Below are 27,417 nucleotides of genomic sequence, written 5' to 3'. Positions count from 1 at the left end.
AGGCCAGAGGAAGTTAATGGTGATCCCGAGCTGCTTGGGAGCAATGGGTCCCTCTTTAGAAACGAGAGAGAGCCACTCACCGTGGGACTCTGCCTGCAGGGACATGCAGCACAGCCTGGGCAACCAAAGGGACCAACAGGTCAGCTTGGTGAACTCTGCCCTCATGCCCCAACATCCTACTTCCCAAATCCTGGACCAGTGTTTTTGTTGGTTACCAGAAAGAACTGGGGAAGCGTGTATGAGAGAGAAATTGCTGCATTTGTCCCTGAGACACTGCTTGGGAAAGGGGAGAAAGAGCAGGAAGAGGTCCTATTTTCTAAGACTTGGGGAAGGAGAATGCTAGTGGCGGGGGTGGGGGTGGGGGGAATGACCTATGTCTTATGCTCTTCTTCCAAGCTCGAAGGGAAGATGCTGTCCTTGTATATGGAATTGGTTAGGAAAATTTTCCTAGTTACAAGGAGCTCCTCAGCTCACTGTGGGTGAATGCGGAGGGGTCCCAGCTTTCTGGTTCATCGGAATTGCAAGCCTTGACTGGCAAGCACAGTTACCTCTGCCCCAAGCTGAGCTCATTTGAAATTCCCCGTGTTGACGTCATGGCCAGAGCTAAAACCTGATCACAGAGCTCAGCGGCTCTGGGCTGTAGGTCAGTTCACTCTCGGTAGCTGTTTCTTCTGAATCCCAGTGTGCAGAGACAGGCTAACTGTCCCCCACCCCCTTGGAGTCTAGACTTGGAGGGCACCCCAGGGATCATGACGCCTAGTCTAACTCTAGCCGCTGGAGGAAGGGTCATCCCACCGGGCAGTGATGGAGCCAAGAATGGAATGCAGAGCTCTGGCCCTGAGTCCAGGGCACTTTCCACTCACCCGAAAAGCCCCCAAAGACTGTTCAATCCGAGGACATAACCCGCAGAGAAAGGAGGAGATTGTGAAATGCTTCCACTAGAAGCCCAGGGCTGGCTGAGAGCCTAGAAAGTTCTCCAACCCTCCTAACCTAGTCACAATTCAGCAGTTTTCATTCCACTCGTCCATGTTAACTCTCTCTTCTACGAGGGCAAGGCCTGCCTTCCAACAAGCAGCTCTGAAAACAGCCATGCTGACTTCTGCTTGTATCTTCCCGGACACCTCTGCAGGCAAGACCTTTCCATTGAGCAACCACCTTGTGCAAACCAGCTCTTCTTTGCCCTCCATGATTACTCGGCAACTCTGCACAACAGTAACCCAAATGTTTGTTTTTATTTCAAACTTAAGATTGAAAAGCTAGCTGTGTGTTTTCTTTCTTTCCCTTGAGGAAGTTACCAGGGACCTGGGGGACTTCTCATCTTCAGCTCTTGATTGCTAGCTCCACACATCCCCATCTTTTGCTGACCCCCAGTCTATGCCAGGTGACCCAGGACATGCCAGGGAGGAAAAGATATCTCTCCAGAGGGAAGATGTTCCCCCCAAATGGAGCCTCTCACTCAACCTCCCCCTAACCTCCCAACTCCAGGGTCATCAACCAACTCTTGTCTCTACTGCCTCCTGCCAGCCTGGATCATTATCCCCCAGTTTTCTAGTTTAACAAAGCATTTTAACCTCATGGTATATGATGTCCAAGGCCTCCCTGACATCGGGGCAGTATTTCACATTTGAGAGAAGACAGTCCCATGCAATTATGCATATATCTGGACGTGATCTGTCCAAGTTTACATAGACAGCAACATCATCAGCCTCCTGATTCTAAGTCCAGTGTTCCTTATGATCTCTCTTCTCCCAGCTACTCCCTTATTATACATCTTGCATATTCAGCTAAAAGGAGTTTTCTAGATCACCATTGTTCTCTGACTACTCTCACATTCACAAAGCTTCAGAGATTCCTCCTGCCTCCAGGATAAAATTCCAGTGATTTGGCTGATCTTTCAAAGCTCTCCACAGTGTGACTTCAGAGTGTTTCCTCGACATTATTTCCACTGCTTCTGTTGGGTGGGTCTAATTGAATTTTCAATACTATCTTCTGCACTTTTTAAACATTTGGACCTTTGTCCTGTGCCTTCTTCAGACTTCCTCCCCATACTTCACCCCAGATCTAGCCTTCAAATTGCTGTTTCCTTCAGGGCTACCTCCTGCTAGAAGTCTCCTCGGGTGGCCTCAGCCCACAGTGAACTCTCCCTTGTGACACTCCCCAGCCTTCATCAGCCACCCCACTCTCCTGGCCTCAGAGCAAACCTGTGTCAGGGAGGACTGAAGCTTGCCTTTACCTGCCATCTCCCACCTCAGCCCAGGCCTGGGCTTTGCATATCGAAAAAGAGTCAGTCACACACGTCTATTGGTAGTTCTCTACTAAATGCTAGGTTCAAGAAAACGTAGTGGTAGTATTTGCCTTCTCATGACCAAACAAGTAAGAAACACAGAGAAAATGTTGGATCAAAAGTAAAGATCTTCTATTCCATAACTGAAGTGTTTAGTGGACCTCTTTTCTCAGAGAAGGAAGAGGAAGAAGAAAAAGGATAGAGCAGGATGGTTCAAGTCCAGATCGAAGAGCCTGATTTCCATCACTGGCTCCTCAGGACCTGGTAATGAACATACAGCACTGTCCTGGTACCATGTACCTTAAAAGTGAAAGTGAACATGCTGGTCTCTCAGTCATGTCTGACTCTTTGCGACCCCATGGTCTGTAGCCTTCCAGGCTCCTTTGTCCATGACATTCTCCAGGCAAGAATACTGGAGTGGGTTGCCATGCCCTTCTGCAGGGGATCTTCCCAACCCAGAGATGGAACCCTGGTCTCCTGCACTGCAGGCAGATTCTTTACTGTCTGAGTTACAAGAGAAGCCCATACCATTCAGCTTGGAGCCTCAGTTTTTTCAACTGGAGAATGTGAATGATTGACCCTGCCTAGCCCATATCTCGGAGAAGGCAATGGCAACCCACTCCAGTACTCTTGCCTGGACAGTCCATGGGTGGAGGAGCCTGGTGGGCTGCAGTCCATGGGGTCGCTGAGAGTTGGACATGACTGAGCGACTTCACTTTCACTTTTCACTTTTCCTGCATTGGAGAAAGAAATGGCAACCCACTCCAGTGTTCTTGCCTGGAGAATCCCAGGGACAGGGGAGCCTGGTGGGCTGCCGTCTCTGGGGTCGCACAGAGTCAGACACGACTGAAGCGACTTAGCAGCAGCAGCAGCAGCCCATATCTCTCCATAATAGATGTGAACGTGCTTTGTGAGTTTAAATGCTAAATCTGTATTCTGCTGCTGCTGCTGCTGCTAAGTCGCTTCGGTCGTGTCCGACTCTGTGCGACCCCAGAGACGGCAGCCCACCAGGCTCCCCTGTCCCTGGGATTCTCCAGGCAAGAACACTGGAGTGGGTTGCCATTTCCCTCTCCAATGCGTGAAAGTGAAAAGTGAAAGTGAAGTCGCTCAGTTGTGTCCGAGGGATGGTTAATTTCCAAAGCTTGGGCCACCCACTCCTGCCCAGTGTCTTTCCTCTCTTAAAATCCATGAGGCCATTTGGATCAACAGAGAAGCGAATGCTCCCTTTTTTACCTATGCTGTTGACCAGTGGCCTTTGATGCTGGAAAAGTCCCATGATCCTTGAGCTATTATTAGGGATGGTTACATTGGCAGAGGGAGGCTATAAACAGCCAGCAGGGCCATCATTAACCTTTGGGTTTCCCATTTCAGGAACCAGTTTCAAAATAAACCATTCCTCTGAAGACAGCGCGTGTCTGCAGTTGCTCATGACCCACTGAAAGGAAAGGGAATTGCATTTTGAGAGATTGGGGAATTTGTCTTCCATGTGTTTGCTCAGCTCAGCCCTTAATCATGAAACATGACTCCAAACTGCGGACTTGAATCTTGAAGTTCAGCCAAGTTGGGTGGACTTCCGAGTGCCTCCATGGCTGGCTCCTCTGAGCCTCAGTGCCCTGCTCCAAGAAAACAGCCATGACACACAGTGAGGGGACAGAATCTCAGGAGACAGTAAGGGGGTCAGGAAGGGAGGCGTCTGGGGCTGAGGGTTTCTGCGGTTCTTGCTCCCAAGTCCATGCCTGCCTCGGAGCTCCCCATGGGGATTTAGACCTCCCACATTTTCATTTGAAGTGCCCCTGGGGGTTCCAGGTTCCCATGGCCCAGCAGGCTGCAGTGAAGTATCCCCTCATCGCCCCCTTCCCCTACCACACATTGGTAACCTCGCTTCATTTACCACCCCCCACCACCTCTAAAGCAGCCAAGATATTTTAAAAACCCTTGTTTTGATCTCCTTTGCATATCAGTTACACTATTTCTGAGCGTGTTTATTTTTATTTTTTTTTTCCGGTGGTGAGCCCGTTGCTTTGAGCCGTCTGCTCGCACGTTTCCACTTCCCCTCGCTTTCCTGTGCACTGCTGTGGCCTCTAGGCATGTGGCTCAGGCTACAGTGAATGGTTCTCATGGGTCTGTGGCCTTTGAAGGAGCAGGGAGGCAGGTTCTTCTGCCAGTGGTGCTCCACTGCTCCTGGCATCTGCAGAGGAGAGATGAAATTTCAGTTATGTTTCCTCTGCCTCATCTCCCAACAAAACCAATTCTGTTACTCAGTCTAAGAGATGGGGCTCAGATTGGGAAAGGGCTCTGAATTGGGCATGAGAGAGACCAGAGTGTTCATTCCAACTTTGACACTGACCTTGAAAAACTCTTCTACCTTCTTTGGGTTGGCCTTCAATTTTCTAAACTTCCTTCTGGCTCTAAATTCTAGGATTCTAACCAACATGGGGATGCTACCCTATCACCGAGCAAGATAGCTTCTAGTCTGAGGATCAGCTTCGGAGATAGTTCTGAGATGGACGTGTTGGAGATGCAGAAATGACTGTGATACTCCCGTCTAAGGGGTTAAATTTGTGGGACAGAACATCTCTTGCTGATACAATCTTGTAAAACGTATGTGCGATGACTTGTGAAATGTCCAAGCTAAAGCTTTCAAGTGAGTCATGATGTATGTGTAAATCGACGTGCTTTCCAACATTTTCCATATTATGGCATCCTTAGAAAGTGATAGTATTAATGCTTATACAGCATAGTAGGCAAACGAATAATTGTGTACTTGTTATGTTGGCAACCAACCCACTGATTCTGATTACTCCAAGGACTAAAAAGACAATATTTGGGTCCACAGGGGCCCAGATTGGGAAGCTTTGGTTGAGAGGATTAAGACAACTCCAGAAAAACAACAGTGTTCAGGCCAATGAAAAAACACAAAATTCTGGAGAATGTAGAATAGGTAAGAAAGAGAATCCTGAAAACAAACCATGGGGTTCAGATAGAGAATCCACCATTTGCCAACTCTCAGGAAACACTGAAGTTCAGTTTCTCCTGTCCTGGAAATAGTATTATCACCACTGTAGGACTAAATAAGGTATTGCACCTCAGCACATTCTAAGCTCTCAATCAATGTTAACTATTATAGTTATGGCTAGTGTAAGACAGGAAATTAAATGTCATTTTGTTCAATCCTCCCATATGAGAGAAAAGGAAACTGACTTAATCAAAGTTGCATAGCTAGTTAGTAGCTGAGATGGGATTGAAACACAAGTCTTCTGACATCAGTTCTATGTTTTCATATAATTAAAAAAATGGTAGCTCATCCTGTATTGAAAACCATCCAAATACCAAAGTACTTGGGGTGGGTTCTCCTTCCCTAAAGATGTTTGGAAGATGGGACGATTCATATTTGTTTTAAGCTGGTTTATCAGTGACTCTGCCTCAGATACAGGCAGGAATGAAATCACCTCCTGCCATCTGCCTTATATTCCAAGTAGGTAGCCAGGGGCCAGCTTCCAGGTTCCAGAGAGTGTGAGAATAGGCGCAGGGGCTACACATCTGGCATCTCAAATGCCAAAAGCACCAAGCCATCATTCTAGGAACCCCATTTTACACCTGAACATACTGAATAGCTGGCTCATTTGGAGTCGCAGGTCCTGTTCAACTCCAAAACAAAGGTTAGAATCTGGAGCCCAGACTTACTGCTAGAGCCTTTCCACAGAGCTGTGCAAAAAGAGGGAGAATTTTAGACTCATTGTCTGCATTTGCTGACCATGTCGCCTAAGGCTAAAAACATACTAAAGCACGCTTGTTCAATCGTGTCCAACTCTTTGCAACGCCATCAACTGTAGCCTGCCAGGCTCCTCTCTCCACGTGATCTTCAATTACTCATTTAAAAGTGTGTGTGTGTGTGTGTTTTAACCAGCCACAAATGACTAATGAAATATTAATGAAATATAATAACCAATAATAAAGTGTGCATTAAAATAAATTCTAATGTCTTGGAAATAAACCATAGAATACCCAGGCCCATGTGGTCCAATGGCACATGTAAAGTGAAAGTGTTAGTCGCTCAGTTGTGTCCAACTCTTTGTGACCCCATGGACAGTAGTCTGCCAGGTTCTTCTGTCCATGGGATTCTCCAGGCAAGAATATTGGAGTGGGTTGCCATTCCCTTCTCCAGGGAATCTTCCTGACCCAGGGATTGAACTCGGGTCTCCCGAGCTTCAGGCAGATTCTTTACTGTCTGAGTCGCCAGGGAAGTCCAATGGCACATGCTGCTCCTGCTGCTGCTGCTGCTGCTAAGTCGCTTCAGTCATGTCCGACTCTGTGCAACCCCAGAGACGGCAGCCCAGCAGGCTCCCCCGTCCCTGGGATTCTCCAGGCAAGAACACTGGAGTGGGTTGCCATTTCCTTCTCCAATGCATGAAAGTGAAAAGTGAAAGTGAAGTCGCTCAGTCATGTCCAACTCCTAGCGACCCCATGGACTGCAGCCTACCAGGCTCCTCCATCCATGGGATTTTCCGGGCAAGAGTACTGGAGTGGGTTGTCATTGCCTTCTCCGCCAATGGCATGTATGTCTATTTAAATTTGAATTAATTAAAACTAAATATAATAAAAAAGTATCTAGCCTCCCAGGGCCACTAGCCACCTTTCAAGTGCCCAATGACTCCATGTAGCTGATGGCTACTTATTAGACATTGCAGATGTGGAATATTTCCATGATTGTAGAAAGTTCTATTGAATGCTGCTGTCTACACAGGTAACCAGGTCCTATAATTCTACACATTTGTAATAATTCAGCCAAGATTGTGGATCTGAGCTTTGTGTTAGCAAAGCCAAAAAAAAAAAAAAAAAAAAAAAAGCCAAGTCAGTGTCCCATTACCAGTTCCTCAGGAGAAACAGACTTTTTAGCCCTTAGGCCTAAAAGAATTCGTCTGATGGGCCTTCATAGAAAGATCACTGACATGCTTAAATCATGTTCTTTAAACCACAAGGGACAGAGTAGGCACAAATTTCAATGTTAATTTTTATACTGACTCACTTATAATAGTTGAGGGTGTAATTCACCCAGATTCAACATAAATGAAAACACTTGTTTAGGGGTGGGGAAGTGGGGAGGAAACTTATTTTCTTGGTCCTGGAGGGGACCACCTTAGCAACACGGCTCAGGTGAATTGGCTCCCAGGGAATGACAAGATTTGTGCTGAGGCCTGAATGATAAGCTGAAGCAGTCATTGAAAGTGGGCAAGAAGAGCATCTAGCAGAAGGGGAAAGCAAGTGCAAAGGTCCTCAGGTTGGGAAGGTTGGCAAGTCTGAGGGAGAAAAAACCCAGTGAACATTGTGGATAAGGCTGAGATTGAAAGGAGATGATGCTAAATGTAATTTTGTTGACAAAGGTCCATACAGTCAAAGCTATGGTTCTTCCAGTAGTCATGTACAGATGTGAAAGTTGGACCATAAAGAAGGCTGAGAGCTGAAGAATTAATGCTTTCGAACTCTGGTGCTGGATAAGACTGTTGGGAGTCCCTTGGACAACAATGAGATCAAACCCGTCAATCCTAAAGAAAACCAACCCTGAATATTCACTGGAAGGACCAAGGCCAAAGCTGAAGCTCCAATACTTTGGCCACCTGATGCAAAGAGCCAACTCATTGGAAAACACCCTGATGCTAGGAAAGATTGAGGGCAAAAGGAGAAGGGAGCAACAGAGAATGAGACAGCTGGATAGCATCACTGACTCAACTGGACATGAGTTTGAACAAACTCAGGGAAATAGTGAAGGACAGGGAAGCCTGCAGCTCATGGGGTCACAGAGAGTTTGACACAAACTGGCAACTGAACAATAAGACAGAAGTCAGGGGCTGGACCTGTATGGTTTTACAGGTCATAGTAAGAGGAGTTGGCAGAGAGGTGACATAATTTGTGATTCTCGAAACATCATTCTTGTGACTGCACAGAAAATTACTAGGGGCACAAGAGTCTAGGGAAAGAATATGATGGTAGTTGGAATAAGATTGTTGCTGTGGAGATAATGAAAAATAGTCTGAATTGACACCTATTTTAGACGTAAAGGTCAGTGTAACTTGCTAATGGATTAAACATGGGGTTTGAGAGAAGTCAGGAAAATTACTAGAATGATTCAAGGATTTACCCTGAACAAATAGCAGCTAGAAGGCTCAAACCACTTCCCATGACAGGGAAGACTTGAGAAGGAGGAATAGGAGGAGGAGAGAGGGATAAATCAATTGTTTGGTTTGGGTCATGGTTTGTGTGAAATACCTATTAGATATACAATTAGAGTTATCAAGTCTGGAACTCAAGGGAGTAGTCAGGTGGAGAGAGAAACTTGAAGTCATCTGCATATAGATAGTATATTAAGGCTTTGGGACTCATGGAGCTTATCTAGGATGAGTAGAGACAGAATTGAAACAAGAACCTCTGAGCACCCCAAAATTTGATACAGAGGAGAAAGAGCCAGACAAGGAGACAAAAAGGTAAGGGCAAATGAGATGAGTGTGGAATCCCAGAAAGCTAGAGAAGAAAACGTTCAAAATCAGAAGGATCAACCATGCTGCATTCTATCGAATAATCCAGTTACTTGAATATATTTTGGCTTTGGGTGCATCCCATCGGTGACCTTGATAAGGGCTGTTAAGTATAGGGTCAGAAGAAATTTGGAGCATTGTTGAGGAAAGAATGGGAGCTGATCAGAGGAGATAGGAAATACAGATTTTACCCTTTTCAAGTTTTTTTGTGAGGGCGTCAGAGAAACGGGATGGCAGCTATGGGTTATGTAGGGTCAAGGGAAAGTTGCAGTTTTTTAATTGTTGTTATGAAAACATATTTGTTTGCTAATAGAATGGATGTAGCAAAATAAGAGAAAATAATGTTCAGGAAAGAAGTACACGAAAGGAGGTAACATCCAGAGGACACATGGAAGAAGTGAACTTAAGAGGCTGTGACGCTCCCTCCTCTTAATAAGAAGGAGGCAGTGTATGTGGGTCCAGATGCAGCTGAGTTAAGCAGTTGGTAGTGGAAAGATATAGTGATTTCCTCTGATAGCAAAGCAGGAATGTTGTCATCCTGAGGTCCAGAGAGGGTGTAGCCCAGTGGAGATTTCAGAGGGAGATAAAGGTATGAAAAAATCAATCCAGAGCCTGATAAAGTAAATTTGCTAGAAGTGTTAGAGGGCACGCTGGCAGGATCCACTGAGGGTTGTGGTCATAAATTTAAAGTGACCACATGATCCGCAGTGTTCTTAACAGCATTCTGTTGCTTAGTTGCAAGCAAAGGAGGACTGAGAAGATAATCACATTTCACCAGGATGGGGGTTTTGCCCAATGAAGGGGAAAGCAGCAAGGGAATTTAGGGTGTTGGAAAGAGAGCGGTCATGATACAGAGCAGAGGGAGTTACAGTTGGAATAGGGGTTAAGGCTACTCAATAAACACATCAGTGAACTCCACATGTATCCAGACCATCTGCCTGGACCTCTCAGTATGTCGAGAAATTTCCTTCCCCCAGAAAAGGGAGTTCATTACTGGCTTCCTTTGGTTTTTTGCCACATCTAGAATCCCCCCTTCAAGGTTATGCAACCAATTAGAAACTGAGTGTTGGGTATCAAACTAGGAGATGGAGGGAAGAGTCAAACCTGAGCACAGAAGGGGATGTTTTTCCTAGTAACTCACAGTCTGCAGCCAAGTCTCACCACTAGGCTTAGACCTAGATGAAGGCATGGGGCAGGAAAACATCCCACACATGCAGAGAAAAGACTTGGATTTCCATCGGTGTCTATTGCACTCACAAGGTGAAAAAGTTCCCTCACACCCTGAGCCTTTGTTCCCTTAAACCTCTGGCCCTACCTAAGTTACAGATCATTACACAGACCTGATGAAATGATGAGTATAAAATCATCTCAGGTGCCAGAAAGTGCAGAGATGTGTGATTATAGTCATGCCTCTGTACATCGGTCTGCAAATATAGGTCACCATGGCTAGTAAGCCACTTGCCTTAAAATTGGAAACTGATGAAATGCTAACAATGAAAGGCAAGTACATTTCAAAACAGAAGCAATGGGAAGCAACTGTCTCTCTTTTTTGTGCAACATCCTATGAACTCGTGGCTCTCACAGCCCAGGGTGTTGCTGCGGTTGTCAGCCCAGCGTGCTTCGAACAGCACAAGACTAATCCCTGAGTCACCCTGTAATCCTGACTTAGTGACTTTATCTTTCAATACCTCAGTCATCTTCTCTGTAAAGTGGGAAGACTTGTACCAGCTCCTACTCAACTTCTAGGGACTCCAGAAGGATTCGACCCTTTTTTTTTTTTTTTTAAGAAAAATGAATAACTGGAAAGTAGTCCGAGTTGCTTTGAAAACAGGTTGGGACAAATGTGAAGTGTCGCTATCATTAAGTGTGAGGCAATACTTCCCACCCCCACCATGTCCCAGGGTGACAATGTGAGCTGTGTGACAGGCTATTTTTAAATTATCATCTCTGGAAGCATATGGTCCTGCTCAGTGCCAGAAAGAGAACTGACCTGCTTCTGTTTGTTTACTTGTTGGGTTTGATCTGATGGAGCATTTTCTATCTTCTGTTAAGATGATCCTTTATACCCTAAACTTTTCAAGCAAATACTGAAGTTTTTCTGCAACATAGCCTACAAGAGACCATGTCAATATAACTTGCTTAGACGACAGTAAAGGCCATAAGAGAACAGTAGTGTGTTTATACAAATCTTCCTTCTGTGTCAGTGAAGACATTTGAGGGTTTGCCTGGTTGCTGTTGATGATGATGGTGGCAATGGTGATGGTAATGATTTATTTTGTTTTATGTCTTATTAATTAAAAACTGCTACTGACTAAAGCTGTTTTCTGCTCCAAATATACAGCCCTGGTGGCTCAGATGGTAAAGAAATATACAGCAGCAGCTTTTTAAAAGCTTCCTGTTTGCTGCCCCCTCTAATTGACCTGACTTCACCCTCTGCTTGGCAGGACTCCTGAATTGAGTTAAACTTCTTGGATTTGATTTCTGATACTAAATCCCTGGAAAGATATCCAGCCGCTCAGGTGAAAAAGGAAAGAGATGAAAACACCTATTTTGTGGGACCTGACTTTTGTACAAGGCAGATAAAACACCCCAGTCGAAGTAAAGAAAGAAGGATAAGAAGGATCCTAATTTTCTCTTTCTTTTTTTATTTATTTTTTTTTCTGTAAAGTCCAGAGTCAAAGTCTCTTTTCTTGGGGTCAAGTGATAACCAAAAATAGAAGTAATGAGATTTTGTGGCACTTCAATTATTTAATTTAAAAGGTAATTTATAAGTGTTAGTGACAAGGAAAACTTAGAAGGTAGGCCCTGCTTCTGCAATTAAATGACTGAATGAAGAAGATGTGAAAGGAATGTAAAAAGTTCTGGATGCCTCTGGGGACAAATAAGAGAATCAATTATGGAAATTCACAAAAGTTCAAGGTTTAAAAATTGTGAAGCACAGATACAACCAACTACAGGTCTTCCTCAAGCACTAGTGATGCTCTTCACTAGAGAAGTTTAAGAAGAGAATGGATGCATATTTCCTGGAGATATTGGAGCAGAAGTTCTGAAATTGGCCACAGGTGTGAACAGGTGAACTTTATGATTTTGCCCATCTCCTAAATCTATGTTTCTTTGGATCAGCCAGTAACTTCAAATCCTTTTTTTATGCAGAGAGAAATAGACACTGTGAGACCAATTTCGGTTTTCTGGAATCTTCCAGTGTTCACATAGAAATGCTCCCTATTTCTTGCTTCTCCTTGCCCAATTTAACTCAAATCCCAAAGTTGAGACACGAACAAAGGAGGAAAGATTAATAAGGTGACTTTGTTCTCCCGTTACAAGCAGAACTCTTTCACTTACATGTAATTCCTGCTCTTACCGTTTCCGTTGGTCTGGTCCAAACCACAGCATCCTGAGTCTGGACTCCCCCACCATCCCCTTTCTCTCCTGTATCTCCCCACAAGTCCATCTTTCATATGTGAGTCCTCCTAAATCATTATCATGGCTTATTATTGACCTAAAAACTGTCCTGACTTTCCCTTTCCAATAACTCTCTCAAATCCTTAAATCCATAACTCAAGCTTGATGGTAACTCTAACGCCAAGTGGATTGATCTACCAAGAAAGTCTTCCACTATTTGACTCCATTATGCCACACCCTGATGTAGAGATTTTCTGTCTTCTTTGTCTACTTCATCACCCAACTCAAGCCTTACCTCCTCCAGGAATCATTCCCAACATCTCCAGCCTGGCTGATGATCTCAGCTTCTCTGAGCTCCTACAAATCTTAGAGTCTTTACCCATCATTTAAGCAGTTAATAAAGCCTTGAGGTGTTTCGCATATTTCATTTGGATACCCAAATGAATTGTCTTGTTTCCTAATATAGGGTTATAGGTTCCTGGAGTGTAGGGATCATCTCTTATGTTTCTCTTGTAATCACCCTGGTGCCTAGCGCATTGTTGGACACAGAATAGTAGCAACAATCCTTTACTCTCACAGCAGCCTTTAGGGTTGAAATAGCACTTCCATGTGTCATTCAAATGATTCCTGAAGCAACTAGCAAGGTCCACAAGGCAGACAATGAGTAGCACCCTACAAGTGAGGAAACTGAGGTCCAGCAAGCCGCACATCCCATGGGGATTCTTACCCTATGCTCTCCCAATAATAGCTATTAGAAGAGTAAACAAATGAACAGACCTTGCAGCTCAAATATTTGTAGGTAGCCAAAGGGAAGTGACCATGTGTTTGACCACTGCCTGTTCTGTTGATGTAGGTTGACCTCCGTAGCAGGCTAAAGAATCCACTTTGTATGGGTAGACTCTGTTTGAGAGACAGATGGCCCCTGCCCCTCTGACTTCATCTGGTAATGAGAAGAGATTTCATGGAGAAGCCCGAGTGCTTTGGAATGTGTTTGTGTGGGAGCCTAGATGGAAATCAGTAACCTCAGGGCAAACCTCTGAACCTGCCCATCCTGAGGCTGCTAGGACTCTGACCAAGGCAGGTAGAAGGGACCAGTCTGGAAGAGCCTTAGGCACCAAATGGTCCTCAGTGGCCTTCACCTCATTAATTGGTAAATTCACCCTCTCACATTTAAAGACATTTTAAAAGCCTTTGGAAATGTGTTCCTGTTCCTACAGAAATCACCTGTGAATTTTCTAGTGAAAAGTCTGCCAGCTTTGTTCAGCCAAGTTTCTTTTCCCCCTCTTTTCTTTGACCGTGAAATCAACTTTGGTGCCAGCACTCAGATCTAGCAGGTGTTTGACGCATCATGTGCTGTGATAAGAGTTTATTACAGAAGTTCATTCAAGCTAATCACCATAGCTTTTGAGGCATCATTGCCACTGATCATAAAACTGTCCTTGAAAACCAGAAGCCCAAGATATCCAACCAGAATGTATTCTTTTCTTTCTACTTTTATGTTCTCTGTGTCCTCTCCACATCTGGTGTAATAGAGAGAGGAGTGGGAGAAGTCAGAGGATGGGGACTTGAATCCTGATGCTGCCCCAAGCTAGCCATGTGACCCTGGTAATGTCATTTCTCAGTTCTGAGCCTTGTGGCTCTTTTTTACAATGAAGAGGTGAGATCGGGAGACTGCCAAGTTCTCTATAAGTCCTGATATGTCCTGAAGAGAAGACAAAGACATGCTTGCTTTTCCTCACCCAGAATGTACTTTACATAAGTGAATTTACTTCCTTTTTTTACTGGTTTGTTCCTCTAGTCAGGGGTGAGGGGAGCGATGCTGCCCACATGAGCTTGGAGAGGGAGGGGGACTATGTGGGTGTATGGGTGGGGAGGGGCTATGCTGGTAAGTAAAGGAGGTACTGCTGCTGCTGCTGCTAAGCCACTTCAGTCGTGTCTGACTCTGTGAGACCCCAGAGATGGCAGCCCACCAGGCTCCCCCCTCCCTGGGATTCTCCAGGCAAGAACACTGGAGTGGGTTGCCATTTCCTTCTCCAATGCATGAAAGTGAAAAGTGAAAGTGTAGTCGCTCAGTCGTGTCCGACTCTTAGCGACCCCATGGACTGCAGGCCACCAGGCTCCTCCGTCTGTGGGATTTTCCAGGCAAGAGTACTGGAGTGCGAACACCACTAATTACTTCAACTACAAAACACTTCTGTGATGATATTAAAGGACCTTCCAGGTATTTAGAGTATGAACACCTACAGGAGAATGATGAAGAAATTTTCAGTTCCATAATTGTTCCTGAAAAGGCATTCAGAAATTCTAATTCTGCAAATTAGATTACTTTAGGGGGGAAAAGGTGAGAAAAAATTTTCATATCAAGAAGAAAAAAATATCCCCTTGCTATTCTTTGCCCCCAAACCTTTAAACCAGCCCATGGAGAATCAGACTGTAGGTCTTTTATGCATTAGAGTTTGTACCCAAAAAGTTTGCATACACTTTATCACTTGATCTTTGAAACAACCCTCTGAAAGGAGGCCTTTGTCATTGTCTTCATTTCACAGGTGAGGAAACTAAAGCTCTAACAGGTTTAGCAACTTGTTAGTGTACGCAAATCACAGGTGGCCAAGTTGAGAGTGAACCAGTTGGTCTGGAACTCTCGGTGCTAGGTGCTCTTCCACAGTATCCCAAGAGGAGTTCTTATTGGCCTCAAACAAAGAGGTGAATGGGCTTCCCTGGTGGTTCAGCTGGTAAAGAATCTGCCTGCAATACAAGAGACCAGGATTTGAGCCCTGGGTCGGGAAGATCCCCTGGAGAAGGGAAAGACTACCCGCTCCAGTATTTTTACCTGAAAAAAAGGCTGTGGACAATAGTCCATGGGCTTCCCAGGTTGCGCCGGTGGTAAAGAACCCGCCTGCCAGTGCAGGAGACATGAGACATAGGTTCCATGTGAGACACAGGTCAGGAAGCTCTCCTGGAGGAGGGCATGGTAACCCACTCCAGTATTTTTGCCTGGAGAATCCCACGGACAGAGCAGCCTGGCGGGCTACAGTCCATGGGGTTGCAAAGAATAGGACATGACTGAAGCGACTTAGCACACACACAGCAGTCCATAGGGTCACAAAAGAGTCAGACACAACTGAGCAACTAACAACATTCACTTTTTCAAAGAGATGAACAATTATCTACAAGACTGGATCCGGGGTTATCTCTCTAAAGGTCTAAAGGACCTCTGTACAATCACAGACTGAGAGAGAAGTATAGTCCCACCTACCCCCACCACACCCCCCTCCTCCATATATCACCCTGGCCTTTTTCTTCAGCTGAGTACTTCCCTGGTACTCTGACCTACTGGGATAAGTTGGTGGCAAAATCAGTCCTGAAATCCTTCAATTTCATCTTATATTCTTCAAGATACCTGGTATTAAAAATCAAGTGATTCCACAGAACATGCACTAAAGAGAAGACCAAGTATTTTTTTTTTTTTTCAGCCACTAAATAGTCCTGCTGGCCAGAGTTGGACAGAGTTGACTTTTATCTCTGTTTCTCCCTGGTCTTATATTCACCAACCTCACTAATACAACGTAGAAGGGCCATGGCAGACAGAAATGTGACTGCCCGTGAGTCATTAATTCTTGACCTTCAGCATGTTTTGAAAATGTGTTGTGAAATGCTTACCAATCAATAATTCCATCACTGGGCAGTCGAGAAGCTGGGAGTTGTGCAAGAGGGGAAGTGGGGCATTAATGCTGGTCACTCAGGAGGCTCCAAATTTCTGCTGAGAGCAGGACCTAAAGACACAAAGTCTCCAGAATAGTTTTTAAAGGAATCAAAGAGAGGATCAAGGCTAAGGGGGAGTGAAAGTAGACTTCTGCCCTTGCATGAGACCAGTAAAGTGGGGCAAGCTGTTATTTGCAGAAACTCCCAAGCTAGCCTGTTTGTCCTTTTCTGCCAAAGGCTTAGAGACATGTTACACCCCAGACTGCATCTAGGCATCCCTTCTCCATGACCAAGACTGCAGCCTGAGCTACAGGTATTGCAAGTGTCCTGGGTGAAGGAGGGCACCTGGTACCAGGGGAAGGAGCACAGAACAAGAAGGATTCAAGCCCCTGTCTGCACTCATTAGGCCTGTGACATTGCGAGTGGTCACATCCTTTGTGGGATCTTCAGGACCTTCCTTTCTACTGAAAGGAGAAGGCATCTGCCCCACAGACCGCAGAAAGCTCTGAGGTAATGAGGGGTATGCAAACAATCAGCAAACTATACAAATATGAAGGACTATTGGTAGAAGCCCATACACCTTGGTTTTGCAAGCTCAGCTGAAAAGAATCTCCTGTTTAAGGAATGGCATAGTCCATGAATGGGGTACTACTTGTGGTTAGAATGGAAAACTGAAGATTGTCCCACACAGATGACAGAGAAGAATTTTCAAATTCTTAGTGTGTGCCAGTCACTGTTAGCTGGAAACAGTGGTGTGATGGTAAATGTTTAACAACTGGTTCTCTGGGATGACAAAGCCCGGAATTGTAGCATTTGCTGATTTCCATGGGGTAAATTCTAGCGCCATGCTGATTTCAAGCTACCAATGTGATATTACTAAACCATGGAGTGAGGAAAAGATGCCCACAACTGGCACTCCTTACTGAATGCAAGCCAGTTCCATCATTCTACAGAAACTTTGCTCAATGCTGAGGTTGGTATAATGGACTTCGGAACACTTCTTAATACACAAGGTTCAAGTTTTAATATCTAGTCACAGTGTCTGTTCCTCCAGTAATTCAAAGATGAACATTTTTATTTAAATTTGTACTTAGCATTTTTATAGCAAATCTCAATTGTGGATTTCTTTATGGACATTGATGAGCCCTAAAATACCGTTCTATCATCCTAAGTAATGTTCCTCTTCTTCAACTTGCAAATCTGATAATAGATCAGTAAGCAAGGTAAAATGGGACACAGCATCAAGATGGAGTCAGGAAACTTGAGACCAAGTGTTAGCAATCCCATCTGTGTGAACTTTTATAAGTCACCTGCCTTCTCTGAGTCTCAGTTTCTACATCTGTAAAATGGGAACAGCCCTGGTTTGCTTGCCTCATAGGGCTACCATGAGATCAAAGGCAATCACACCAATGTGAGTGTTTTGAGAACAGCAAAATCCTACTGGGCTTTGAGTGATTATGATTAACTTCCAAAAATGGATTACTGGTCATGGCTATTCGTAAGAATTATCAACCAACACCACACTGGAAAAGCCCTGCACAGGAGCTCAAATCCCTTCCCTGGAGTAGAGCTCCTCCCAGGCGGGATTGGTGTGACATTAAGAGAGCAGCCCCCAGGACTGTGGGGTGGTTAAGCTCTGCTGTGCTGGGCCCAGGGACATTGGAAATTACTTGTGCCCACAGACCTTTGCACCAAATGACCCGTAGAGGTTAAAAACAAGATTGAGCCCAGGCTCTGTCAGTCTAGAGCTGGGACAGTGTCAGTGAGGAGCTAGGCAGTGGAGCTTGCTTGATAAATTTCCCCAGCCAACTTGGAGACCATCTCTGAGGGGATGAGGGGGCCTGGGGAAATCTGCATTTTATACAAGTGCCCCTGTTAATACAGATGCATATGACAAAAATGGTACATGATGCAAAACTCAATGGAGTGGAGCAAGGAAAGGGCTAAATCCATGCTGTGCCAGGGCATAGATGGAAAATAATAGTTCTTGAGGGAAACCCAGGAAGACACCATCATAATCCATGACCTGGCCAGGCTTCTTTCTTCTCTTAATAGAATAGTATTAATAGTACCCATCCACCCACATATAGGATGATCAAGACGTATAGATTTGTCTGGTTGGCACACAGGATATCAGTCACCGAGGTCTCTGCAAACAAGACCATTCATTGTCAGCCTCCAGCTGCTACCAAAGGCTGGCACAGAAAGATGCCTTCAAGGGAGGTTTCCCTAAAGCACTGTCTCTCCACCTACTCCTCTAGATATCTTAAAGAAAAAGTTCTGTGGATCCCTGTACTACTAGTGAACACATCCTAAACTTGACCTCACTGGGGCATGTCAAACAGTGTTCTATCTTTTCTTCCACCCATTTATTTGGTCAACAAATACTTATCAGGCTCCGATTATGTCAGACACACATATAGAGCTGGAGACTGAGGATGAATGAGATTCCATTTCTGTCTTTTGTTGCTAAGTCATGTAGACTCTTTTCGATCCCATGGACAGCAGCACACCAGGCTCTGTCCTTCACTGTCTCCTGGAGTTTGCTCAGACTCATGTCCTTTGAGTCGGTGATGCCATCCAACCGTCTCATCCTCTATTGCCTTCAATCTTTTGCCCATCTCTTGCCTTCAATCTTTCCCAGCATCAGGGTCTTTTTCAATGATTCAGCGCTTCGCATCAGGTAGCCAAAGGATTGGAGCTTCAACTTAAGCATCTTATGGTCTAATTTTTACATCTGTACATGACTACTGGAAAAACCATAGCTTTAACTATATGGACCTTTGCCAGCAAACTGAAAGTGAAAGGCACTCAGTCGCATCTGACTCTTAGCAACCCCATGGACTATATAGTTCATGGAATTCTCCAGGCCAGAATTCTGGAGTGGGTAGTCTTTCCCTTCTCCAGGGGATCTTCCCAACCCAGGGATCAAACCCAGGTTTCCTACATTGCAGGCAGATTCTTTACCAGCTGAGCCACAATGGAAGCCCAAGAATACTGGAGTGGGTAGCCTATCCCTCTTCCAGTGGATCTTCCCAACCCAGGAATTGAACAGAGCTCTCCGGCACTGCAGGAGGATTCTTTACCAACTGAGCTATCAGGGAAGCCCCAACAAAGTGATGTCTCTGCTTTTTAATACATTGTCTAGGTTTGTCATAGCTTTCCTTCCAAGGAGTGAGCGTATTTTAATTTCATGGTTCCCATCACCATCTGTAGCGATTTTGGAGCCCAAGAAAACAAACTCCACCACTGTTGCTCCAAAAAGAGTTAATATTCTTAGAGGATTCAGAAAGAAAGCCAGTGGTTACAGCACCATGTGTTAAGTACAACTGAGATATGCTAGGTCCTGGGGTCTCCAGAGCAGCGAGCACCTAACTATGGTGGGGGTTGAGAGGGGATGAGAAGTGCTTTCCAGAATGGAGGATGCCAGGTTTGCAAAATAGGAGGGATCTCTAGGCAGAAGGAATAGGTGGTGCAAAGCACAGAGTCAGGAGCATGATGTATGCTAAGGGAACAAGTAGACTGTGATAGAGAATTTGTAAGAGGTGCACCAGCAGATGAGGCTGGAAACTCTCACCTGCCAAGCATGGAGTATAGATCTCACGGTGAAGGCCATGCATAGCCTTTGGAAAACTTGCAGAAGGATTCAGTTTGTACTTGTATAGATCCATTTCTAGAGAAGCAGTGTTCAAAACAGGTTGAAATCATAAGAAAGCAAATTAAAAAGCCGTTGCAGTAGCCCAGGTGAGACCTAAACTAATGGTGATGGATTTAAACAAATCCAGAGGGTGGATTTAAACAAAATCAAGAGAGAGAGTCTCTAGGATGGACTGGGTGCAGGCTGGAGGTTAGGGTTAGAGTCATCTAAACAAATGATAGGAGTGAAAGAGCCATGAAATTAAAAGACGCTTGCTCCTTGGAAGGAAAGCTATGACAGACCTAGACAGCATGTTAAGGAGCAGAGACATCACTTTGCAGACAAAGGTCCATATAGTTAAAGCTATGGTTTTTCCAGTAGTCATGTATGGATGTAAGAATTAGGCCATAAGATGCTTAAGCTGAAGCTCCAATCCTTAGATTTCTATGGCAAGGACAGCTTGTGTATGTGCTGCTTTAACTGAATTAATGAACCCAGGAGAATGAACTAATTTCAGAAAGAAGTTCAGTTTGGTATATGTTCACTTTGAGGTGACTTTGGAATATCTAGGGGAAGAAATTGAGGCACTAGTTAATATGAGTCTCTGAACTCAAAAGGGGGAACAAGAGGGAGATATAAGAAGAACTTTCCTGCATTAGATGTAAAACTCTTGCTAAAGAGATTCATTACCTTTGAGGATTACTTGGTATGAAATGTGGTTTCAACGTTAGTACCAGAAAAAAATTCAAACAATCAAGACACTCCCTTCAATCAGAAAAAGAATATAATGTAAGTCATCTTGTTTACTTTTTGCCTGGCCTGCCAGGAAGCTCAGAGATATGGTTAACGTTCAATTGCAGTAATGTACTGAGAAAGCCTTATAATTAACATATTTGTCTTCTTGCTATTTTTATGGCTTTAATTTTTTATTTACAATTTAATATCTTCAGTGCATGTCCCATATCATCAGGTGCCTCTACCTCTCTTAGGAAATAAAAAGCATGTATGCTTTCCTTTGATATTATTAAGCTAAGTTTGCACCCTACTCACTTCAAGTGGTTTTTAGGCTCCCAAGGAGTTTTCCTTCACAATTTATAAGAATAACTATTTTTCCCCCAGGTAAAAGAAAGGAAACAAACAAACAAACAAACCCTCTTCTGAAAGGAATTAGTCCTCAGGGATCAGTTAGCGCTAAAGGGACCAGAAGCCTATAGGTCGTTATAGAAAGCTAGAGCCATTGCTCTTTCTGAGAGCATCCAAAAGGTATATGAAAAATAAAATCTGAGCAGAGGAGTTCCAGCCCAGCCCATCTCGTTACTTCTCAGCCAAGTAAAACTAGTCCCAGGATGAGGCAGGGCTACAACATAAATAGCACCACAGAGGGTTTGGGTAAATTCCATTCAGGTTATTAAGAACTACCTTTTAACCTTTGAGGAACAAGAATGGCATAACAATAGCAGTTGTTACCATTTTAAAATGCCCTTACATCATTACCTAACTTAATCCTCTCCAGTGTTCTGACAAGAACTGTGGTTATTCATACTTTATGTTATGTATTCTCTTGCATAATGCATCTTGCAACCACTTTTAGGAAAAGAACACTGGTCTGAGCGCCCATCCCTCCAGTAAGACCATTTGTAGTTATGGAAGTGGAATGAGGCTGCCTGATTTTCATCTAGCACTTTGAGTTTCCAGAACACTGTCACCTCCATATAATATGTGACGCTCACAATCACCCCCTGATGTAAGCTGGGAAGGATGTATCACCTCCATTTCAAAGATACAACTAGCAAGTTATACCCCCTTGAGCTCGATTTGAGAAATAAAGGGAGGACACTAAGACCCCACACCCCTAAGATGTCCCCTCGCCCTGCCCTACATCTGAGTCTTCTTGGGCTTTCAGAGGGAGGCCCTCCTTCAGGTTGCGACAACTCCTTCACTGGCAAAGTAAGATGCTAACAATAGAAACCTCCAGTGGACAGTCCTAGCTCATCTGACTTCCCTTCTCAGTAATGAACACAGCCTCTTGGTGCCACAAAATCAGAAGTTGGTTAGGATCCCTTCTTTCCTTCTACTGGAATTCACCTGCATCTGGTTTCACCAAATAATAAGCCTCAGGGCAACCAGTCAAGAAAACAGCCATGTAAACAATCTTTAAAGCAGTCCATGAAATTTAGAACAGTGGGATTCTAAATGGCTTTCCCTAGGCCAGACTCAGAAGTTCTTAATCATGCAGCTCCTGAAGTCACTTCATCTGTCTGAGTCTTAGCTCCATCTCAAAAATGGGTCAATAATAACCTTTGTCCTGCCTCTCTTCATAGGCAGGATAAGATCAAAATTGTGTATTATTAACTTCTTATATCTGAAAGAGATGGGAATACCAGACCACCTGATCTGCCTCTTGAGAAATTTGTATGCAGGTCAGGCAGCAACAGTTAGAACTGGACGTGGAACAACAGACTGGTTCCAAATAGGAAAAGGAGTTCGTCAAGGCTGTATATTGTCACCCTGTTTATTTAACTTATATGCAGAGTACATCATGAGAAACACTGGACCGGAAGAAACACAAACTGGAATCAAGATTGCCGGGAGAAATATCAATAACCTCAGATATGCAGATGACACCACCCTTATGGCAGAAAGTGAAGAGGAACTCAAAAGCCTCTTGATGAAAGTGAAAGCGGAGAGTGAAAAAGTTGGCTTAAAGCTCAACATTCAGAAAACGAAGATCATGGCATCCGGTCCCATCACTTCATGGGAAATAGATGGAGAAACAGTGAAAACAGTGTCAGACTTTATTTTTCTGGGCTCCAAAATCACTATAGATGGTGACTGCAGCCATGAAATTAAAAGACGCTTACTCCTTGGAAGGAAAGTTATGACCAACCTAGATAGCATGTTCAAAAGCAGAGACATTACTTTGCCAACAAAGGTTCGTCTAGTCAAGGCTATGGTTTTTCCTGTGGTCATGTATGGATGTGAGAGTTGGACTGTGAAGAAGGCTGAGTGCCGAAGAATTGATGCTTTTGAACTGTGGTGTTGGAGAAGACTCTTGTGAGTCCCTTGGACTGCAAGGAGATCCAACCCATCCATTCTGAAGGAGATCAGCCCTGGGATTTCTTTGGAAGGAATGATGCTAAAGCTGAAACTCCAGTACTTTGGCCACCTCATATGAGGTGAAGAGTTGATTCATTGGAAAAGACTCTGATGCTGGGAGGGATTAGGGGCAGGAGGAGAAGGGGATGACAGAGGATGAGATGGCTGGATGGCATCACTGACTTGATGGACGTGAGTCTGAGTGAACTCCAGGAGTTGGTGATGGACAGGGAGGCCTGGCGTGCTGCGATTCATGGGGTTGCAAAGAGTTGGACACGACTGAGTGACTGATCTGATCTGATCTGAGCTCCTTATAAGTACTTCCATGGAGGCTCAGTGGTAAAGAATCTGCCTACAGAACAAGAGACACAGGAGACACAGGTTTGATCCCTGGGTCAGGAAGATCCCCTAAAGGAAGAAATGGCAACCCACTCCAGTATTCTTCCCAGGAAAATCCCATGGTTAGAGGAACCTGGTGGGCTACAATCCATAGCATCGCAAAGAGTTAGACACGAATGAAGTGACTGAGTACCCAGCATCTTATGAATATGAGAGCCACTAAATACTATTCAAGCAGGGAATTTCAAACCTTTAACTCAAGGGACAGAGATGGTGTAGGAAAAGTGTTGGTCCATGGGTCAGAAGCTACTGGAACTGACATATGCAGCCTACATCCATGGGAAGAGAGATGCTGCGGTGACATGCACAGCCACGCAATGACCCCTCCCGGCACCCAGGCTGACAAAAGTCATCAGAAGATATAGTCAGAAATTCCTTTCAAAGAATCTCTTAGTTCAACAGTTTTATTCCCCAGGGAAGATAAAATGTATATACTTCCTGTAATCAATCACAAGCCTCTTGAAGCTTCAGTCAGAGAATTTGCACAATTCTAATTTGTAAAGGTGACAGACTAGAGGTGGAAAGTATCTATGGGGCCCTTTAATACATGTAAATTAGAACAGTACCCTGGTCTTTACTGAATTATAATGAACTCTCAGTTTTCTTCTAGACCAGAATGTTCAAATTATAGATGATAGAGCCAGAAAACTTCTTGGAGGCCCTCTACCTTATTTATCCTCCCCGCTCCCATTTTACAGAGCAGGAAACTAAGACTCAGACACACGTGACCTGCTTACAGTCATGCCACAAGGTAGAATCAGATGAAAGCACACGCTGTACCCTCGCTGTACTTAATGCAGCATGTGTTTACTGAGAATCGACTGAATTCTTGGTGGGGAAATATAGAGGAAAAAGCCAGAAAAGCCACCTTCAAGAAAGCCAGACTCCACAAAGGAAGATAAACAAGTAAGCAGAAGTTTCTGGCATAAGTGGTATGCGCCATATTATCAAGGACACAAAATGCCATGTGGATGCAGACTTCAGAGAGGTCAGCTCCACCCGGGGTTGTCAGGGAAGACTCCACCTGTGTGTGTACGCTGTGCTCAGTTGTATTCAACTCTTTGAGACCCCATGGACTGTGGCCCACCAGGCTCCTCTGTCCATGGGATTTCCCAGGCAAGAATATTGGAGTGGCTTGCCGTTTCCTTCTCCAGGGGATCTTCCCAACCCAGCGATTGAACCCCGGTCTCCTGCATTGCAGACAGATTCTTTACAGCCCAAGACTCTGCCTAGGAGTTGGCATTTGAAGGTACTAAGCACACAGAGTGGAAAAGCATTCCAGGCAAAAGGAACAGAGAGAGCTAAGGCAAGGGGATGAAGAGAGAACACAGCACGCACTGAGAGTTTCATACACACTGTTGCAAAGAGCAGGAGGGTTTGTACCAGCTGCTTCAGGATAATCTCGGACAATGTCAACAGTCTCAGCTGCTATACTCCACCTCATTCGGCACACTCCCGGGGGCAGAGGCCTGTGTCCACCTAATGGGCCAGTACGACACCTGGCCCAGTGCTGATGGCATTGTGGGGCTTAATAAATTCCCTTTGAAGATGAGAGGACTGTACAGGAGAAAAGAATTTGCCACTTGAGTGAGTCAGCCGGAACGGCAGGCGTGTCCTGGCTCCTCGGGCCAAGCACCAGGGCCGATGGGCCAGACATGCTGGGTCACTTCCCCCTGGGGCCACTGGATTCCACCTGGGAACATCGAGTCTTTTTTCAGCAAGTCGTTCCTAAGCCACGACACTCCTGGCTCATCCCTAGCCTTTGTAGCTTCACCAGTGTAATTGATCCCAGAGCTCAGCTTCCTCCATGCCCACTGGTTTCCTAGGGAGTGATGGGGTATCAGGTGCCCTTAGAACACCTGTGCAGCCTGGCCTCCTGGGGCAGAGAGGGAGCGACATGTGAGAGGCAGACATAAATAGTCCTGAGTTCTGTAGTCATCCTTTTGGGTGCTCTGAGCTTCCTGTCCTGAGCTAAGGTTTTCTCCTGGGGTTAGCTGAGGCACGGAGAGATAAACAAAGCTTGAAAGTGACTCTCCCCACTGGAAAGCTAAAGGCACTTTCAAGACACTGCTTTCTCCTACCTTCTGATGAATGCGTCCCAGACTTGCCACCATCACACCCTGGTGAAGGCTCTCCAAGGTGTGTAGATGGAGAGGAGAGACCCCTGAGGACGAAACTTCTTTCAGGTGTCCTCTCACATATGCTGGGGCTGCACAATGTCCGGACAGCCAGGCGAATCTTGCCAGGATTCACCATGGCAGGAGAACCTGTCACCCCGGTGTTCATCACTGAGCAGCCCAAACAAGCCTTAGTGACTAAGGTTTTTTTTCCACTTACACCTGGTTCTTTTGCTTTCACCACAGAATTATATTAGCAAATGAGATCCTTGAGTAAGCAAAACAGGTCCTTCACAGATTCTTTTGTAAGAACACATTCCTGAGCCTACGACAGATATTTAGAGTCAAGGAACATTTATTCACACAGGCTTTTCAAAATTCACCTCCAAGCTGTTTTCACCATGTCGTTGCCATGATCTGAAAAATTAAGTGTGTCCAGAAGCAGGCAGCCAGTGGCTTGCAACAACTGAGAACCGGGCAGCAAAAAAAATAAATAAATAAAAAATAAAAGCAAGTCACAGATGCACATTCAACATATATAACTGACAAAGAATTAATACCCTGAATATAGCAGAGAAATCCTATACATCCATAAGAAGAATTAAAAGCAATCGAGATACATTGGCAGACTGTATGAACATGCAAAGTGTGGAAGGAGAAATGATTCTCGGCATATGGTAAAATGCTTAACTTCACTAATAAAGAAATGCAGATTTAAAAATTAAGAGATGCCATCTCACATCCATCAGATTAGCTAAAATTCTTGAAGTCTGACAATATGAAGTGAAGGAATAGAAATTTTAAAGCCCATTATTAAGAAAATGGGCTTAATAAATTGTAACACATTTAAGAAAAAGAAAAGCAATGTAGAAGTTAAATTGAATAAACTATGTACCAATATCAATATATTTAAAATAATATTGAATGAAAAAAGCAATTTGCAGAATAAGTCAGTATTATTACATCATTCATGTAAAGAAAACATGAATCAACACTATATATTGTCTTGGACACATGTTTATGGAATAAACGTATCCAACATGAATAGGACAAAGGCATCCCATCTTTGGATGGTGGTTGTTTGGGGGGTCAAGGAAAAGGGCTGGGAAAAGATAAGTTAGAAAGAGACTCAGTTGTTTTGGGTCATGTTTGTTTCTTTTAAAAGCTGAAGCATGCCTTCATAGTCAGGGTGGTGGGAAGATGGACATAAAGGTCAGGATAGGTTAGGTTTTGCTACAGTAACAAAAGTCTGAATCAGACACTTCAGACAACAGAGATTTGGCTTTTATTGCTCATTCATGGTAGGTTGGCAAAGGGGCTCTGATTATTGTTGTCATTCATGGACCGAGGCAGACAGAGCAGCCACCACCCTCTTGCTGGCAGGCAAGTCAAGGAAAAGAAAGAACAATTACATGCTCTGGACTAGAAGTGACAGGGTCACCTCTTCTCACAACTAATTAGCCAGAACTAATTGTACAGTCCTCCCTGGCTCAAGGGGGCCAAGAAGTACACAATTCCACTATAAGCTCAGAAGTGGATACAATTAGAAACATTTGGGTAATGGGCTTCCCAAATGGCCCTAGTGATAAAGAATCTACCTACCAGTGCAGGAGATGCAGGTTCAATCCCTGGGTCAGAAAGATTACCCTGGAGAAGGGCATGGCAACTCACTCCAACATTCTTGCCTGGAGAATCCCATGGACAGAGGAGCCTGGCAGGCTATAGTCCATAGGGCGGCAAAGAGTTGAACACCGACTGAAGTGATTTAGCACACACATGCACTCAAGAAAGTTTATTGCAATGTTATAGTTTTCATCATCCTCTTTTTAAGTGTTTGAATTATGTTTTATATTTCACAAAATAGAAGGAAAAAAAAAAAGGCCCTGGTTTGGAAATCAGGAGACTTGGTCTTCCATTTGAGAAATGGAAGGTCTGTTCCTGGGCCTGTTGCCATGACTGTAATACCCACACTGGTGTTCTACAACCATTGCTTCCCCACGGAAATGACACAAAGCAGATTGACCTTCCTTGCTATTGTTTAGTTCCTTGGAAGCTGAGTTGGCAGTAAGAAGCCTGATATAAAGAGAGGTGGTGCATGGAACATGGATTGTAAAGTCCAAAGACTTAACTAAGTCCTAAGAGACAACTAAGTCCCAGGTCGACCACTCACACTTCCTGTCACCTTAGGAAAGTTACCATACCTCTGGGGCCTATTTTCCTCATCTGCAAAATGGGCACAACAATAACACC

At 44.5% G+C, this 27,417-nt stretch overlaps 1 long non-coding RNA gene across 1 annotated transcript; it reads right to left on the bottom strand.

The window, feature by feature from the left end:
* Positions 1–4,244: 4,244 nt before the first annotated feature.
* LOC102393222 lies at positions 4,245–25,996 on the bottom strand. The gene is made up of 3 exons (XR_328488.3): positions 25,132–25,996; positions 15,877–15,989; positions 4,245–4,472 (listed from the first exon to the last, which is right to left on the bottom strand). It is a non-coding gene; the product is annotated as an uncharacterized LOC102393222 (long non-coding RNA).
* Positions 25,997–27,417: the final 1,421 nt, after the last annotated feature.

Source organism: Bubalus bubalis, chromosome 1, assembly GCF_019923935.1.
Source record: "Bubalus bubalis isolate 160015118507 breed Murrah chromosome 1, NDDB_SH_1, whole genome shotgun sequence".
NCBI classification, from domain to species: domain Eukaryota; kingdom Metazoa; phylum Chordata; class Mammalia; order Artiodactyla; family Bovidae; genus Bubalus; species Bubalus bubalis.
Note: the sequence above shows the minus strand (reverse complement) of the source record. Positions and strands in the feature narration are given on the sequence as shown.